The sequence below is a fragment of the Symphalangus syndactylus genome, chromosome 3 (assembly GCF_028878055.3).
Source record: "Symphalangus syndactylus isolate Jambi chromosome 3, NHGRI_mSymSyn1-v2.1_pri, whole genome shotgun sequence".
In the NCBI taxonomy this organism is placed as follows: Eukaryota; Metazoa; Chordata; class Mammalia; order Primates; family Hylobatidae; genus Symphalangus; species Symphalangus syndactylus.
In genome coordinates, this window is record NC_072425.2 from 74,806,381 (window position 1) to 74,822,143 (window position 15,763).

General features: G+C 43.2%; 1 protein-coding gene across 3 annotated transcripts in view; it reads left to right on the forward strand.

Moving 5' to 3' along the window:
* The first annotated feature begins 1,177 nt into the window (after window positions 1-1,177).
* The window catches only part of APBA1 (amyloid beta precursor protein binding family A member 1), a 265,234-nt gene continuing 250,648 nt past the window's right edge, over window positions 1,178-15,763 (forward strand). For 2 of the 3 annotated variants that reach the window (XM_055272322.1, XM_055272326.1), the window contains exon 1: window positions 1,854-1,944. The gene's annotated coding sequence lies outside the window, so the exon portion shown is untranslated. Of the gene's footprint in view, window positions 1,240-1,853; window positions 1,945-15,763 lie in introns of those variants that run through there. The other variant, XM_055272323.2, reaches the window with a different exon arrangement.

The window sequence follows — 15,763 nt, forward strand, 5'->3', positions numbered from 1 at the left end:
CGATTCTCGTGCCTCAGCTTCCCGAGTAGCTAGGATTACAGGCGTGCACCACCATGCCTGGCTAATTTTTGTATTTTTAGTAGAGACAGGGTTTCGCCATGTTGACTAGGCTAATCTCAAACTTTTGGCCGAAAGTGATCTGCCGAACTCGGCCTCCCAAAGTGCCGGGATTACAGGCGTGAGCCACCGCGCCTGGCCAGTCTGATAGTTGAATACCTATTTCCTTCAGCGTACTGTGAGCTCTGGTGGAAAAGGACCATATCTGGCTCGTACATAGGCCAAATAAGTATTCACTGGAAAAAATATAAGTAATGTCACAGGACAAGCAGACATCTTCCTAGTATATAATTTTAAATTTTACTAAAATCTTTTTGAGAAGGTAGCTATTGGTTTATTAAAGCAAAAAAAAAAAATTACAAAGTACAGTGCAAAATTCATATAAATTTTAAAGCTAAAACGACTTTCAGAATGCTTTAGGCTACACCCCCAGACTTTTCTGGAGACGTTGTGCTTAAAATAATATGGAAACACGGTGTGGTAAAAGATGCATTTCCCAAGGGATCTGGATAACCAGCGCTTATCTTCATTTTACTGGAGGAGAATATACGTGTGGAGAGGGCTTTGCAAACTACAAGGCTTTGTGCATTATAACATTATTATGGAAAAATCTGTGTTTCTAAGAGGGGGAATGATTTAGCTATTGCATTGCCAATTACAGGTGGGGCTGGCGCCAGAGCCCAGGCCTCCCGGGGCTTGTCTAGCCCACAGCTTTTCATTAATGCACAGCACTTGCCACCTGGTCCCTGCTGCAAAGGGTAGCCTCTCGAGTTAGGAGCCATATCTAGGGCGGATGGCCTGTGTTAGGCTCAAAGACACTCTAAGTTCCGATCAACCAGAACTGAGGAGCGGGTAGGAAAACCAAGCCGAGCCTTCCCCGGCTTCACAATACGCAGGGTCTCCGCTGTCCCCAGCGGGACTCGGCAGTTCCCCTGGAGGACTGCAGCCCGGCCCGCTTCGCTCAGGCCCAAGCCTGCGCGGCTCTCCCCCTGGCGGGGAACTCGCAGGACTGCGACGCATTCCGGAGACGCCGTCAGTCTCCGGATTTGAAGCGCAGGCGGTATCTAAGGGGCCTGGGAAGCGGGAAAGCTCGGGAGTCACTCAGGAGAGAACACCCTGCAGGAGTCGACGCGGCTGCCTGGCTTCGTGGTCCTGCAGCGTAGCCCGTTGCTTCACGCAGAGGTTGGCCACAGCTGCTGGCTAGGAAACTGGGGACCCCTTGGGTTGCCACCGAGGAGGGTGGAGGTCCCCGTCAGTCCCCTCGGGGATGCAGCCGCATTTTCCCCTCCTTGAGTCCGGCCGGGAGCCAGAGGATAGGGCTGTGGAACACAGGCAGGGCGGGCCCTTCGGAACCCGGACGCGAAGGAAGGCGAGAGGCGCGGGTGTGCAGCACGCCCACCAGCGCCGGGGCAGGGGCAGGGAAGCTGCGGCCGGCGGCCCACGGAGGACACTGGCGGTGCCGCCGCCTCTGGCTCGCGGGCCGCGCGCGCACGCGAGTGGGCGTGGGAGGCAGGGGCGCTACTAGCAGGCGGCGTGCGCGCGCGCGCTCCCCCGCGCCCTCCCTCGCAGGCCCGCCCGGCCCCGGCGCGCGTCACGAGGGGCGAGCGAGCTAGCTGGAGGGCGGGAGGGAGGGTGGGGAAAGGGGGTGGGGCCGCGAGATCGGAGGGGTCCGAGCAGCGGCTGCGGAGCCGGAGCTGGGCGAGGGCGGCTGTGGTCCCGGCGGCGGCGGCGGCGGCGGCGGCGGCGGCGGCGGAGACTGCGGCGGGAGAAGATGGTGGCGCTGGAGGCAGCAGCGGCTGGAGCGGAGCTTTATTCCCAGGCTTGGCACCAGCGCTGTCACTAGCGCCGCCTGCTCCCGCGGGCCCGCGGACCCAGCTGTCAGGCAAGGTACCACAGTCAGGGAGGGGTGGGTGAGAAGGGGTGCCCGGCGCTGATGCGGCCCCCGACGGAGCCCGGGTCCTCGCCAAAGGGCGCCCCCGGATGCGAGAGGGGCTGCCTGGAACAATAGTGCGGAGAAGCGGGGGCAGCAGGCGACATCCAGGGGGTAGTGCCTGGAACCATCAGCTAGCGAGGTGGGGGGAAGGCGGCGTTGCGGGCGAGACGCCTGGGGTCCGGTGCCCGCTGAGATGCGGGGCTTCGGGCGCAGCAGGCGGGCCTGATGACAGTCATGGCAGGAGTGAGTGTGTGAGAGTGTGTGTGTGTGTAAAAGGTACAGCAGCGGGGATGGGGTGGCGGACAGAGGTGTTGGGGGGTGACATTTCCAGGAATCCCCGCTAGGACCCCTCATCTCTCGGCTGACTCTCCTGGAGAAAGAATGTGATGATAGAAACGGTGAGGTGGGCAGGATGCACTTGGTGTGTGAAGTGTGGAAGGAGGCAGTGGGGTAGGGGCGGGTTTGTAAAATCCTGTATATGTGTGTGTGTACGCGAGTGGTTGCATCCACGTTCCCCAAACTGTGCCCCAGACCCAGAGATCTGCCGCTGCCCTGACTTGATGTCACCAGCTAAGACTGTGGGACAGTGTTTGTTATTTTGACCCTGCAACTCTGAGCACAGTCTCTGTTCTGCTCCTGCGTGTGGATGGCCCAGTGTAGGGATTCTCGCTTCCCCTTCCTCTGGCCTCATGACATGGGGATGTGGAAGTGAGCATGTTGCTTTGAGGCACATGGCAGGGAAATAGGATAACGGTTACACATTCTGGGCTTGCTGGTGTACCCGGTTTTGAAGGGGGCTTCCATCCTGTGATACTACTTCTCTCCTTAGCACCTGTTCCATAAGGGTCCTGTACTCCCTGACTGTGCAGTTTCTATTGTTTTTCTCTTGTCTGACCTGAAGGAGAAGGATGTTGAATGATCAGATTCCTCTTCCTGTCCCCACAACTTTCAATGCTAGCTAGACCTTCTCCTTCCACATTTAAGCACTGAAAACCTTACGGCTAGAGGATGGATGGTCTTTGTGTTGGTTCTTTTAGAATAAACTCTGGAGGTGTATATGTATAGACAGATGCGGTGGGGCGGGGGGCAGTCTTTAAAAAAGAAGAAAAATATCACATGGAGAAATGTTTGGTGCCCACTTGGTCAGCATCACACAGCCAGGGCGTTTTCCTCAGGAAACAGGATACTTTATTTCTACTGCTGGTGACATCCACTCTCCCAGCTGTTACAATAGGTAGGTGGTGCCGTGTATCATTTGGAAACTGAAATCTCCCCAGACCCAGTGATGGGGTCCCAGGTCAGTAAAGTCCCTGCTTTCCTACCCGATAGAGCCCACTAGTAGGGAATTTGGAAAAATGCCAGGCTGGCAACAACTCACCCAGTGGGAACAAGGACACAGAAATGCATCCAGAGTCTATGGCTGTTTAATTGTCTCTGCGTGGTAAAGATAGGTGTATGTAGGGTTGGGTAGAGATAGGCGGGGAGATGGCATGTTCATGTGTATCCAGGGCAGTGTGATTCCCCCTCGCCTGTATTTCTCCTGCGGTATTCATAGGAATGAGTGCACGTTACACTTAATATCTCGACACTTCTTTATTAAAATGTTGTATGGCTAGCTTAATCTGCTTAGGACATGTTTTAGTCATAACACCTTAAATTCTACTGCATTGCTGTCAGAATCCAAACTGGCTGCCCGGTTCTCTTTGAAAAGCCCGTGGCAGTCATGGCTACACAAGTAAATATACAACATGTTGGCACCAGAGATTTATTTTTCTTTTTTAAAATTTTTGTTCTGCTTTCTTTTATGAGCAAAGGTTGCATTATATCGTTGTTACATTGAAAATAATAAAACTAGGGCTATCCACATATGCTTTTTTTCTTCCCATATATCTTATTTAATGATATGTAGACTAGGTGTTCTTGATACTGTCAATGTAAAGTAAATTTCCCCATGTTCTTCAAGTCAAGCCTTCTAAGATTTTAATGTGAGGTTGGTTGTTGGCTGTCATCCAAGATTTAAGGATAGATTTATAAAAATGAATTTTGAATCTTAGTTCTTTACTCTCTTATTTGTTATGCCAAATCTCTTTCTGAGAAAAGTACTTATGGAATTTAAAAGCCATTCTAAGAGATTTTGGTTTAAAAAAAGTCATCATCTTTTATATTTGCAAGTAAGACCAGGGATGTAAATGTCTTACAAGAAAGTTTAATAATATGAGGAATTACCAGGTAAATACACTGTTTAGAGAAAGAGGAATTACACAGCAGCAAAATCGATGACTCAGGAATCAGTTCTTTTCTAACATAAATGTGATCATTTTTATGTTTATTTATCTTTTTGAGACAGGATCTTCCTCTGTCACCCAGGCTGGAGTGCAGTAGTGTGGTCATAGCTCACTGCAGCCTCAAACTCCTAGCTCAAGCAATCCTCCTGCCTCAGCCTCCTGAGTAGCTGGGACAATAGGCACATGGCACCACACCCAGATAGTTGTTTTTTTTTTTTTTTTTTTTTCAGAGATAGAGTCTTGCTATGTTGCCCAGGCTGATAGTTTCAAAAATGCAATATCTGGCTTTTCCAAAGATTGGACTGGTATAGGTTAATGAGACAGCCCTAATAAATGGTTGTACCTTTTGCTGTGGCCTGCAGCAAGCCATTTTTTGTGCATGGATGCCTTTCCTTCGCTTAAAGTAGCATCAGTGCTTTTCTCTTCCATTATTGAGTCTCTTAAGATTTTGTTGTTGTTGTTGTTGTTGTTTTCTTTTGTTTTGTTATTGTTGTTTGTTTGTTTCAGAAGACTTAGGGGTAAGAGATATTTGAAAATTGACCTCTGGGGCCAAAAGGAATTAACTGTAGTACCTTGGGGAGATAGGACTTTTATCCTACAAAGAAGAAGTAATTGTTCCTAAAACCAAGAGAATTTCAAGCAGTAAAATCTGAAGTTAACTCTCTGGGTTACAATAATTAATTTGCAAACATTTGTTAATTGCCTCCTGCATCTCAGATCCACTGTACCTTTGGATAGGGGACAGGGAATGTTGAGAAGGGTTGGAGGTTCAAAGAATGCTAAGTCTTAGATCCTGCCCAGAGGTGGATCATGGTCTAGAAGGAGAAAAGAGGAATATGTGTTACTAACTGTAAAAATAGTGAAAAATGATTAAGTGCTGAAAAAGCAGTATTCCCGCAGGGCTGTGGGAGTTCACAGGGTACAAAATGACTTCTGATGGAGGAATCAGGGAAGGTTACATGGGATATAGCATTTGAGCTGTGATTAAGGTGGCATTTGGGTTGGCAGAGAAGGAAGGGCATGCTTGGGGGAGGAACAGTGTAGCATAGGCCTGGCAGTGGAAGGTGTATGCCTACACAGGGAACAAAAAAATGGTGTGCTTTGGCTGCAGCGCTAGGAATGCCAAGAGATGTAATGAGGGATAAAGCAAGAAAGAGAGATTTGTTCAAGGTGGTGGAGCAACTTGTATGCCAAGCTAAGGAGTGTGGATTTTGTTCAGTAAGGACTGGGGAGCTATAGAAGATTTGTGAGGAGAAAGATTGACAGTATCAGAACTGTGCTTTGCGGCAATAATTTTGTAGTATTATGTTGGATGGAATGACATGGGAAAAGATTGGCAGATAGACCTTATTGTCAAAGTAGGGGAGAGATGGAAAGAGGCAGTGGGAGGGAAGAAGGGAACACACCTAAGAGGTGGCGTGTGGGAATTATCTGAGGAGCTTGAACAGTCACTGGAAAGTGAGGAAGGGAAAAGGGAGGCCAAAGATCATTGTCAGGCTTAGCTGAGAGAGCAGTTGTGTCATTTTCAGAAAGAAGATATAACAGAGGATAAGGAAGAGGAGAGAAGTTTCTTTTTGAGCATGACAGGCTTGTCTAAGTTAAGGGACTAGAATACAGAGGGAGGTTAGAGCTACAAGGAGATTTGTAAGTCATCTACTTAGGAGCGATTTTGATATACCAGGAATAAAGAAAATGAAGAAAGAAGAAACAAAGATAAGGATAGGATCCTTGAGGGATGTCTGTATGTTGGAGGGGAAAGAGAAAGAAGAGAACAGGAACCATGTTAAACAAGGGGCAGTTGGAGAAAAATGATGGAAGTAAAGTGGCACAGTGTCATGGAAGCTGGCAGGGGTGAGGAGAGCCCCTATCACTCACACAGCACACCCCATGGGTGACGGTGCAACCAAGGCAAAGCCATTGGATTTGACTCTTGGATTTCCTTGATTGTGGTAGGTGGAAGTGGCAGCTAGGGGCAAGGGTTGAAGGGAGGGGTGGGGGAAGGGAAATGGAAAGCAGTGAAAACAGACTTCATTTTCAATAAGTTGAGAGGTAAAAGAGAAGGAGAGAGAGTATGATATATCACAACAATGGTGTAGTAGAGGGAAAGTGGTATTTTTAGTATAGGAAGATTTGAGCCTGCTTTATAAGCTGAGGAGAACAATCCATTGAGGGAAAAAGAGATTGAAAATGTAAGGGAGAGGCTCAATTGAGGGAATTAAGTCTTCAGGAAGATGGGAGGATATTAGATGAAAGCAAAGGAAGGATTCTTTTGAGGCAGAAGCATAGGAATTTTGAGGTGGAAAGAAAGGAATTTGGCCACAGTCCTTTAAGTAAAGTCAAAAGAGAGATGGGCAAGTTGAAGCCAGGAGTAGAATGACAAAGACTTGTGGGCATTGTGGAAACTGAGCAGTGAGTCAATTAGGAGTGAATAAAAGATCATTATGCAACCATGAGGACCTCATGTGTTTGAAAAGCATGAATGTGTAGTGAAACCAATTAACGCTATATAATTGGAGTTTGACAACTACTTAAGTAATTTTTGTATAGTGAGCATTTAATGTTGCTAAATACAGTGGTTCTTCATTCCCTTAAATGCAGTAAAAAGAGAATGTTTACCTTTAAAATTATCTAAATAAAAGACTCCACTTGTATTTCCTATAAATATTCTCTCTCAGAGATCTGAGCTAAATTTTAAGAAGTTTATAGTAAAACAATGGGGAAAAATGTAAGTGTGTTTTTAAAGGATGAGCTTTTTCTATCTATAATGGTAGAATATGGTTTTACAGTGACATACATGTAAAGTCAGTTTTCAAAAGAAAAATCAAATATAGCACCTCACCCAACACCATACCCATCATATGCATTCAATATACATTTGTCACATGAATACATGAATAAACTTTTTTTAAGTAAGCTAGCTACAGTATCTAAAATTTTAAATTTCAGGATTTCGTTCTTACACAACGGACATCGAATGAGTTGCATTTTGTGGCCTGTACAAGTTGATGATAGAATTAAAACTATTTATTCATACCTGATATATACATTGAAGCTTTATTTTAAAAAACCCCAGCTTTTTCACAAAATGATTGTGAACCCTTTAGATCCTTGAGTTATGGGATTATGTCATGATTCCAGGTGAGTTTATGGAACTTCAATTGTAATGAGTGGTGATTTTGAGGTTTTAATGATGAAATTTATTCATTCCTTCAACATATACTCATTGAATACTTTCTCTGGGCCAGAAACTATTCTAGGTGCAAGGAATATAGAGAGGGGGGGCATGTCCTTAATATCACAGAGCTTTTAGTGGAAGGAGATTAAAAATAAATAAATAAGCAATTACATAATATGCCAGGTGGTAAGTGCTATGACGAAGAATAAAACAGAGACAGCAATAGACTGACGATAGTGGGTGGGTGGGGGGGTGACGTTATTTTGTATAGTGTGGTCAGGGAAGATCTTAAGCAGCAAGAGCTTAAAGATGAGAAGTAGTAAGCCCTGCAGATATTTGGGGGAAGGGTCTTCTAGGCAGAGAGGATATCAAAAATGAAAAGGCTGGATAAGAACATGTTTGGCATCCTCAAGGGACAGCAGGGAAACCTGATTGGTTTCCTTGGTTTACCTAGACATGGTATCACTCCTGATAGATGGAGCAGTCACTTAGGGAATTCACAATAAAATGCTTTGCCTTTTATTTTGAATTGTTTGCCCATAAGGCTGTATTACCTTCTACTGTATTTGGGCTGACCTATGAATCAGTGCTGGGTTTATATAAAGATGAATGTCCTCAATCAAATGTATTTAAGTTAGAAAACAATCATGCCTGTAATCCCAGCACTTTGGGAGGCTGAAGCAGGCAGATCACTTGAGGTCAGGAGTTCGAGAGCAGCCTGGCCAACATGGTGAAACCCCGTCTCTACTGAAAATACAAGACTTAGCCAGGCATGGTGGCGCATGCTTGTAGTCCCAGCTATTTGGGAGGCTGAGGCAGGAGAATTACTTGAACCTGGGAGGCAGAGGTTGCAGTGAGCCGAGATCACATCAGAAAACAAAGCGTGATTCTATCTGGGTAGTGACGAAATACTAGTCAGCTGGAAGTAGTTCTGCTCCTTGGAACTTACATCTCTTCCGTGGTCTGAATCTTCTTTAAATATTGTTTTCTTTTCTTCCTCCTTGTTTCATGTTCCATTCTCAAGTATAAGGTCCTTGAGGCTAGAACTTTGTTTTGTTCATCTGGGTATACTCTGTAACATAGAATGACTCTCTGCATTAGTAAGGGCTTATCAAATACTTACGGAGAGGAATTGATGAGAAATTTCCAAAGATTTAAGTAACTCAGGTGTAAAGAATGAGGGTAAAGCTCATTTACCTTGATTTCTGCAGATAGGTAGCTGTTTTTCAAACAGGACACAGAATTGCCACATGATGCTAAAGCAGTTTATGCATGCAGACCCTGAGATGAGGACTTGAGTTCAGAATAGTTTATCTGAGAGACAACCTCAAGAAGCACAAGTGAGAGAATGGAGAAAATGACACAGGAGAGGGAAGAAAGCCCCATTAAGAGGTGAGTTAATGAGCAGGTTACCACTGTGGGCAGCTGAGGCTTGGCTCTGCTGGCATTATATAGACTGCACATTAGGATTGTCCACCAAGCCGTGGAGAAACTGGGGTCTTTATCCACCATTTCCCTAGGGATATTAAATCTTCAGTACTTTAGGGCTGCTAAGATTAGCCTGAGCAAGCTCCAGAGACACCAAAGAAAGCTCTTGAGCAGAGAAGCAGAGAGGCAGAGCCAGGTGGAAGTGTGAAACTGTCAGTGTATGTGGAGACTGTCGATACAGCTATAGCTGAACTCAGAAGTGGACATGGGACCCCTGTTTAACACAGCACAGAGGTATCATAAAGAATTTTTAACAGATAATAATTGGTTTGATGGCAGTTATTTTAATTTAGGGATTTTAGTGTATTGTGACAACTGCCTGCAGTTCCGTTCACTCACAAGCCAACTATAGGCCACCCTCAGTTATCTGAGGTGCAGAGTACCATATATGCTCATGTGTAAGGTACCCTCTGTTATAGGATGGCCCTCAGTTTTCCAACAAGAGCGTTTATAAAAAGACTTTTTGTCAACTTGAATATGCATATTCTAGGAATATAAGCAAAGAGTGAAGTATCTACTTATGTTTAATTTGTTAGTTTACTTTCATATAATTACAATCACATTATATAAAATTAATAATTTAGAAATATGACATCCTTCCATTCTCACATTTTATGAAATCATTTATTCAAATACTTCACATACTTTTTTGACTTTAGAATCTTTGTCATGATTAGGTCACTTTTGTCATGTTCGTTTCTATCTAACTTTTTTGAGATATAGTACTTCTTGAGTTTCTGTATGATGCTACCACCAGAAACTTTATTCCAAACCCTGCGTGCTCATTCAATTAACGTAAGAACGTTTGTTTTATCTTTTTTTCCTAAAGGAGTATATTTATGATCTCTGCAACCCAGCACTTCTGTATGTCTTGTGTAAAGACATCCAAGACAAGCAATTGTAAAGCTCCTCCCCAGGAATATTTACTTAAATTGGTGTTAAAATCATGGCCTCCATTACTCTGTATTCATTCAGTCATTTATCTTATTTCAATCGCACAGCCTTCAGAAGTATCCCTATCTTGTGTTGATTGAGTTTATTTCCGGCTATCTTCTCCAAATAGTTCTTAAGTAACCTCTGAAACACACACCTCATTTTCATGAAATCTGCAGTCTTACCAGGTAATATGTTTTTGACATGGTTTCTCTCTTTAAAATCAGTTGCCATCATTAGTGAATTACATGGCTTTCAATTTCTGTTATCTTGGAGGTAACAGGGTTTTTGGCATGCAGAAGAAGGCAATTAAGAGAATACCCCACAATATGGGAGACTTTGTAAGCATTTATACATAAGGCAACTTTCTCTTTTCTGAAATACATATTTTGGAGGACAGAATCTCATCTTTTTGTATATGTAAAGTGATCACAGGAGGTTGTCAAGGTATGGTGGCAAAACAAATCCCTGCCCACTAAGTTTCCTTTTCAGCCTCCTCTTCTGTTCCATGTGGATTAATTAGCATACAATTCATGTGAAAAATACAGCAAATACGCAATGATTTATTTCCTAAAGGAATTAATTGGCCACCATTCCAAATAATGTAATCGTTATGTTTCTGACTGTTGATAAAGTTTGTATCTCAAGATCAATTCTGTATTTATTAACAAGCACACTTTATTTTAAAGAAGGATAATTGCCAAAGTATGCATAAATTCCTTTTTCTTGTAAATTGTAGCATATTTTAAAAGCAGAGGATGAGCTTAGAGTCATTTAAGGAAATTCCACTTAACAAGAATAATTACCCCCTACATTGGCTATTTAGTGAATTTGGACTTTTATACTGGACTTTACTAAAGTGGGTTACATTCTATTACAGTGGCTTTTACACACTTTTGGCCATGATTCCTGGTAAGAACACAATTTAGATGATAGGCTAGCAACATAGATGAATGTGTGTAAACACACATACACACACACACATACATCACTGAAACAAGTTTCACTCAACAATACTTGTCCTTTATTATGTGTAATCCACTCTGATGCTTTCTATCCTATTCTGTTCTGTATGTTTGCCAACCCACTGACCTAATCTCTGCATTAGTGAACCCTAATATGCAGTTTAGAAAACACTGCTCTATTGTATTACATGTATCAGAAGAGTGCTTATTTTCTTATAGTATGAAATAATTTCATGTCAGAAGTTTTTTTTTTTCATTTTTTTGAATTGTTAGCATATTTGAATATTTGGTGGTAGGGACAAATGATGCAGTAATCACAGAGAGAAACTTTATTTTTGAGTAGACATTTTATTTCCAAAAGAAGAAATTGTATTAGTGTGGAAAAAGGAAAGTGGAGTAAGAAGAATAGATTTGTTCTTAGATCTGTGGCTTTCTTGGGTTGTGGGGACCATGTCAAGTCACTCGGCCACAACCTCTTTGCTGAGCTAGTTCCTCACAGTTCTTTCCTGTCCTTCACTCTTCCTGCCCCTCTTCCTAGCTGCTGTCTCTTAGCCTCTAGAGTTCTGGACGTTTAGTTAAATTAATTAATTCTAAATTTTAACCTAATATATTTCTTCCCAGATGTGAAAATAGTTTCTACGCCCATTTCCTTTCCAAATAACTTGAAAATATAAGAATCATTTTTCCCTGAGCTAGTACCTGGAAGAGTTCTGTCCTAAAGGAGCCAGAATTTGTTCTACAGATGAACTGTTTCCATAGTATTAGGTCATATGAAAGCCTAACCTAATCTTATGTTCAGGTATGATTGTATTCTTTATGGCAGGCTAGCTATCTAAAGTACACATAAATTCCTTTTTTAAAAGCTCAGCAGATTCCCCATCCAGTGACTAAAAACAAGTTACAAAGTGTCAGGCATTGTGCTAAGTACTGTACACAGCTAACTCATTTACTTCTCATAATGACCTAATTTACTCTTCATAACCACATCAGGAGAGAACTTATATTGCAGATAGGATTTTGAGGCTCTCAGAGATTCCTCAGTGGCTACAAAACAGGACAAAGGGGATTTGCCTCAGGTCTAGGCATAGGAATGGGCCCAGACAGTTGCTGGTCCTGGAGTCTTTTCTGTCCTCTGGGCCCAGCAGTAGCTTCCCATCCCCACTGCCCCATCTTGACTCTCTTGTTTATGATGCCTTCATCCTACTTGGGATGTCTGTGTGTGTGTGTGTGTGTGTGTGTGTGTGTTACTGTTTGTCTTAGTCCATTCAGTGTTGCTATAACAGAGTGCCTGAGGCTGGGTAACTTACAAAGAAAAGAAGTTTATTTGGCTCACAATTCTGGTGGCTGGAGAGTTTAAGACCAGGCAGCTGCATCTGTTGAGGGCCTCATGCTGCTTCCACTCATAGTGGAAAGTGGAAAGAGAGTGAGTGTGTGCGAAGAGATAACATGGTGAAAGAGGAAACAAGAGAGAAAAACCAAGGAAGCCAGATTCTTTTTAACAATCCGCTGTCTAGGGAACTATTCCATTCTTGCAAGAGTGAGAACTCACTCATCACTGCAGGAGGACATTCATCTATTCATGAGAGATTCACCCCCCATGACCCATGCACCTCCCAATACTGCCACATTGGGGATTAAATGTCAACATGAATTTTGGTGGGATGAACCACATTCAAACCATAGCACTGTTGCACTGACATCTCTCCATTCTTGGCCCTGTGGGGTGGCAAGGACTCAGAATGAGTTGGAATATAGTGCTGCCATAATTAGCCATCAACAGTGAACAAGTCTCCAGGTTGGTCTGAGCCTCAGCTTCTCCAGCTACAAAAGGGGAAATGATGAAACCTGCCCTTCCCATCTCTTCCTGCACGGGGCCACTGGGGTCAAATGAAATATGAAAGGCTGCAGAAAAGTAAGGTAGATGTCTCACTTCCTTCATCATGACATTGAATGAAAGTGACTCCCTACCTAGTTCTAATCGCTAGTGTCTCTTTCCTCTAAACCAGAAGTTGACAAACTTTATCTGTTTAGGGCTAGTAGTAAATAGGTTTTGTGGGCCATATGGTCTCTGCCACGACTCCTCCACTCTGCCCTTGTAGTGCAAAAGCAACTGTACACAATATGTAAACCAATTAGTGTGACCGTATTTCAATCAAAGTTTGTTTATGGATGCTGAAATTCAAATTTTATATCATTTTTCCTTCACAAAATGTTGATTTCTCATTTAACTTTTTTTCAACCATCTAAAAACATAAAAACCATTCTCAGCTCCTAGGCGTACAAAAACAGGCAGTGGGATGGATTCGTCCCATGGACCTCAGTTTGCTGACCCCTGATCTAAACTCTCACAGTGCTTTGTACCACTCTGGATTCCAGCAGCTCATGCTCATCTTTTCCATCTCTCTTGTCCTTTCAAAATATGCACCCACCCACACACTCATTTATTCATTTCCCTTAACACTGAGAAAGATAATAGCATATGTATAGTATGCCCACCACATGTATATTCTATATGCCCAAGAAATATTTATTGAATAAATCAGGATTAAAAATCTGTTGCTTTTGTATGTGTCCTGTTTTTTCATCTTTAAAGGAAATTCCGCCTATTCTCTAGTAAACCTTTGGGAATGATTGAGTTAAGATTTTGTGATTAAATATAAGGCTTTGAGATTCTTGCCTTAAAGTATTTCCCCCCTCTGCTATTAACCATAAAAGGAAAAGAATGTCAGGGAGGACAGAGAGGAAAAGCAAACAGACAAACAAAACCAAGATTTCAGCGTGAAAAGTGCTTGTTAGAGGATAACTAAAGTGGCCAGATGTTTAGGTTTGCTCCCTTGGGTATCCTGTCACTATAGGGAACTCTGAACTGGCTGAAGTGTTTCATGCTTCAGCTGCCAGCAGCCCTTGGTGATGTGCTTTCCCCAAAATTTAACATGGGGGTCAGAACTCCATGCATTTGACTATAAATAAAGAGGACCTCATAGAATGTACTTTGTCTTTCCCCACCATGTATTGAGGAATCGTGCACATCTCTCTAAGAGCAAAGCCTTGAACATACCTCCTGTTTTTCTTCTTAATAAGTATAGACTTGGAAGTGGAATTATTATAAAATATATAAATTGGCATCTTTCTTCTCAAAATGGACAGAAACTGGATGCTGGAATTATGGCAGGGGTGTATGTGTGTTATTCCACATAGTCCATGATCAATCTGTTACTCTATAATAAGGATTGTGTATATGTGTGTTCACATGGGTATGTAGTTAAAGGGTGGGAAGAAATAAATTTATTAGAAGCTTGGGACCAAAATCACTAACAGTGTCTACTCCTTATTAAAATTTGTTAAGGAAAGGGGCAATTAAGTCAGCTTTCAGTTAAGTGCTTAAGTATTTTAGCCTGCCAAAATATATTAATTTTCCATAACCCGGAAGAGAGATCCATGACACATGTAAAATAAATTATAAAGTATACTTTGACTTGGCATAAATTGTTACTGCTATGGTAGATGATGTCTAGTCTTAAAGACAGAATTTTAAGCCAGTGTTAAAAGCGCATATTATTATACATTTAAGTCATGTGAGGTATTTGAAACCTGCTTGGGGAAGAGTGGAGGATGAGAGGCTCAGGATTTTGTTTGCTATTATGTCTAAGCTGCTCCCTGTGAAACACAACATGGTACTTACTGGCAGTGCAAAGACTGTTTTCAAAATTACTTTTAGTGGATGGATGCAGAGGTGATGGGGTGATGGCGGGAGGGCAGGCTTAGATAGGACTGCATGGTGATGGGTAGGCAATTATCCACCCGTCTGCAGCTTCTTATGTGGAATGAGGCTCCCCTTGATGAAGTAGAGAGAATGTCCATGTGAAGGTGGATGATTCAGGTGTCATTTATTATGATATCTGTACAGTGAATCTTTTAATCTTTCTGAGTTTGATTTTTCCCTCTCCTATCACATCTCCTGCTTCTCCCACTTGGGGAATTACAGTGTTTACATCTTGTTGTTTATGTTGATCACTCCCTTCCCTGCTGGAGGTTTTTAGCACAGTCTGCTTATCGTTGATTGTCTTTTCATATGTAGGACTGTGACACTGAAGCTGGCCAGAAGGTCTGTATAAGTTGTTGTGCTTTGCAGATGTCTTAGGTCAGAATCCTCAGAAGCAGACACCAAGAAGAGAGTTTGTGTGTATGTGTGCTGCTCTATTAAGGAGATGCTCCCAGGAAAAACTGGGAAGGGAAGGGGAAGAAGTCAAGTAAGGGTATGCTCTCATTCAAACAAAATACTTCAAAGAGTGGCTTCAGCCTGATCCTATGTAAGGTGAGGGAGCTCTGGAGTGTAAGTCAGCCTCAGAGTTGTCCCCGCCTGAATCTATGGGGTTGGTGTTTCATACTCCATACCTGTCAGTCTTCAGTTAAGAGAGGGAGTCTGTTGGGTGGGGACATAAATTCTCAGGTATTTCTGGCTCTTGACATGAAAGGGTGAAGCAAGTGCAGCCCTCCCAAAAAGAGCCATAGGTGCTGGCTGTTGGGTGGGAAAGCACATTGGAAGTGGGGACTTGACAGGTGCAGTGGCTCACGCCTGTAATCCTAACATTTTAGGAGGCCAAGGCGGGTGGATCACCAGAGGTCAGGAGTTTGAGACCAACTTGGCCAACATGGTGAAACCCCGTCTTAACTAAAAAAAAAAAAAAAAAAAAGTACAAAAATTAGCTGGGCGTGGTGGTGGACGCCTGTAATCCCAGCTACTCAGGAGGCTGAGGTAGGAGAATTGCTTGAACCCAGGAGGTGGAGGTTGCAGTGAGCCAAGATCGTGGCAGCCTGGGTGACAAAGCAAGTCTCTGTCTCAAAAAGGAAAGGGAGAGAAAGAGAGAGAGAGAAAGAAAGGAAAGAGAGAGAAAGAGAAAGAAAGAGAGAGAGAAAAGAAAGAAAG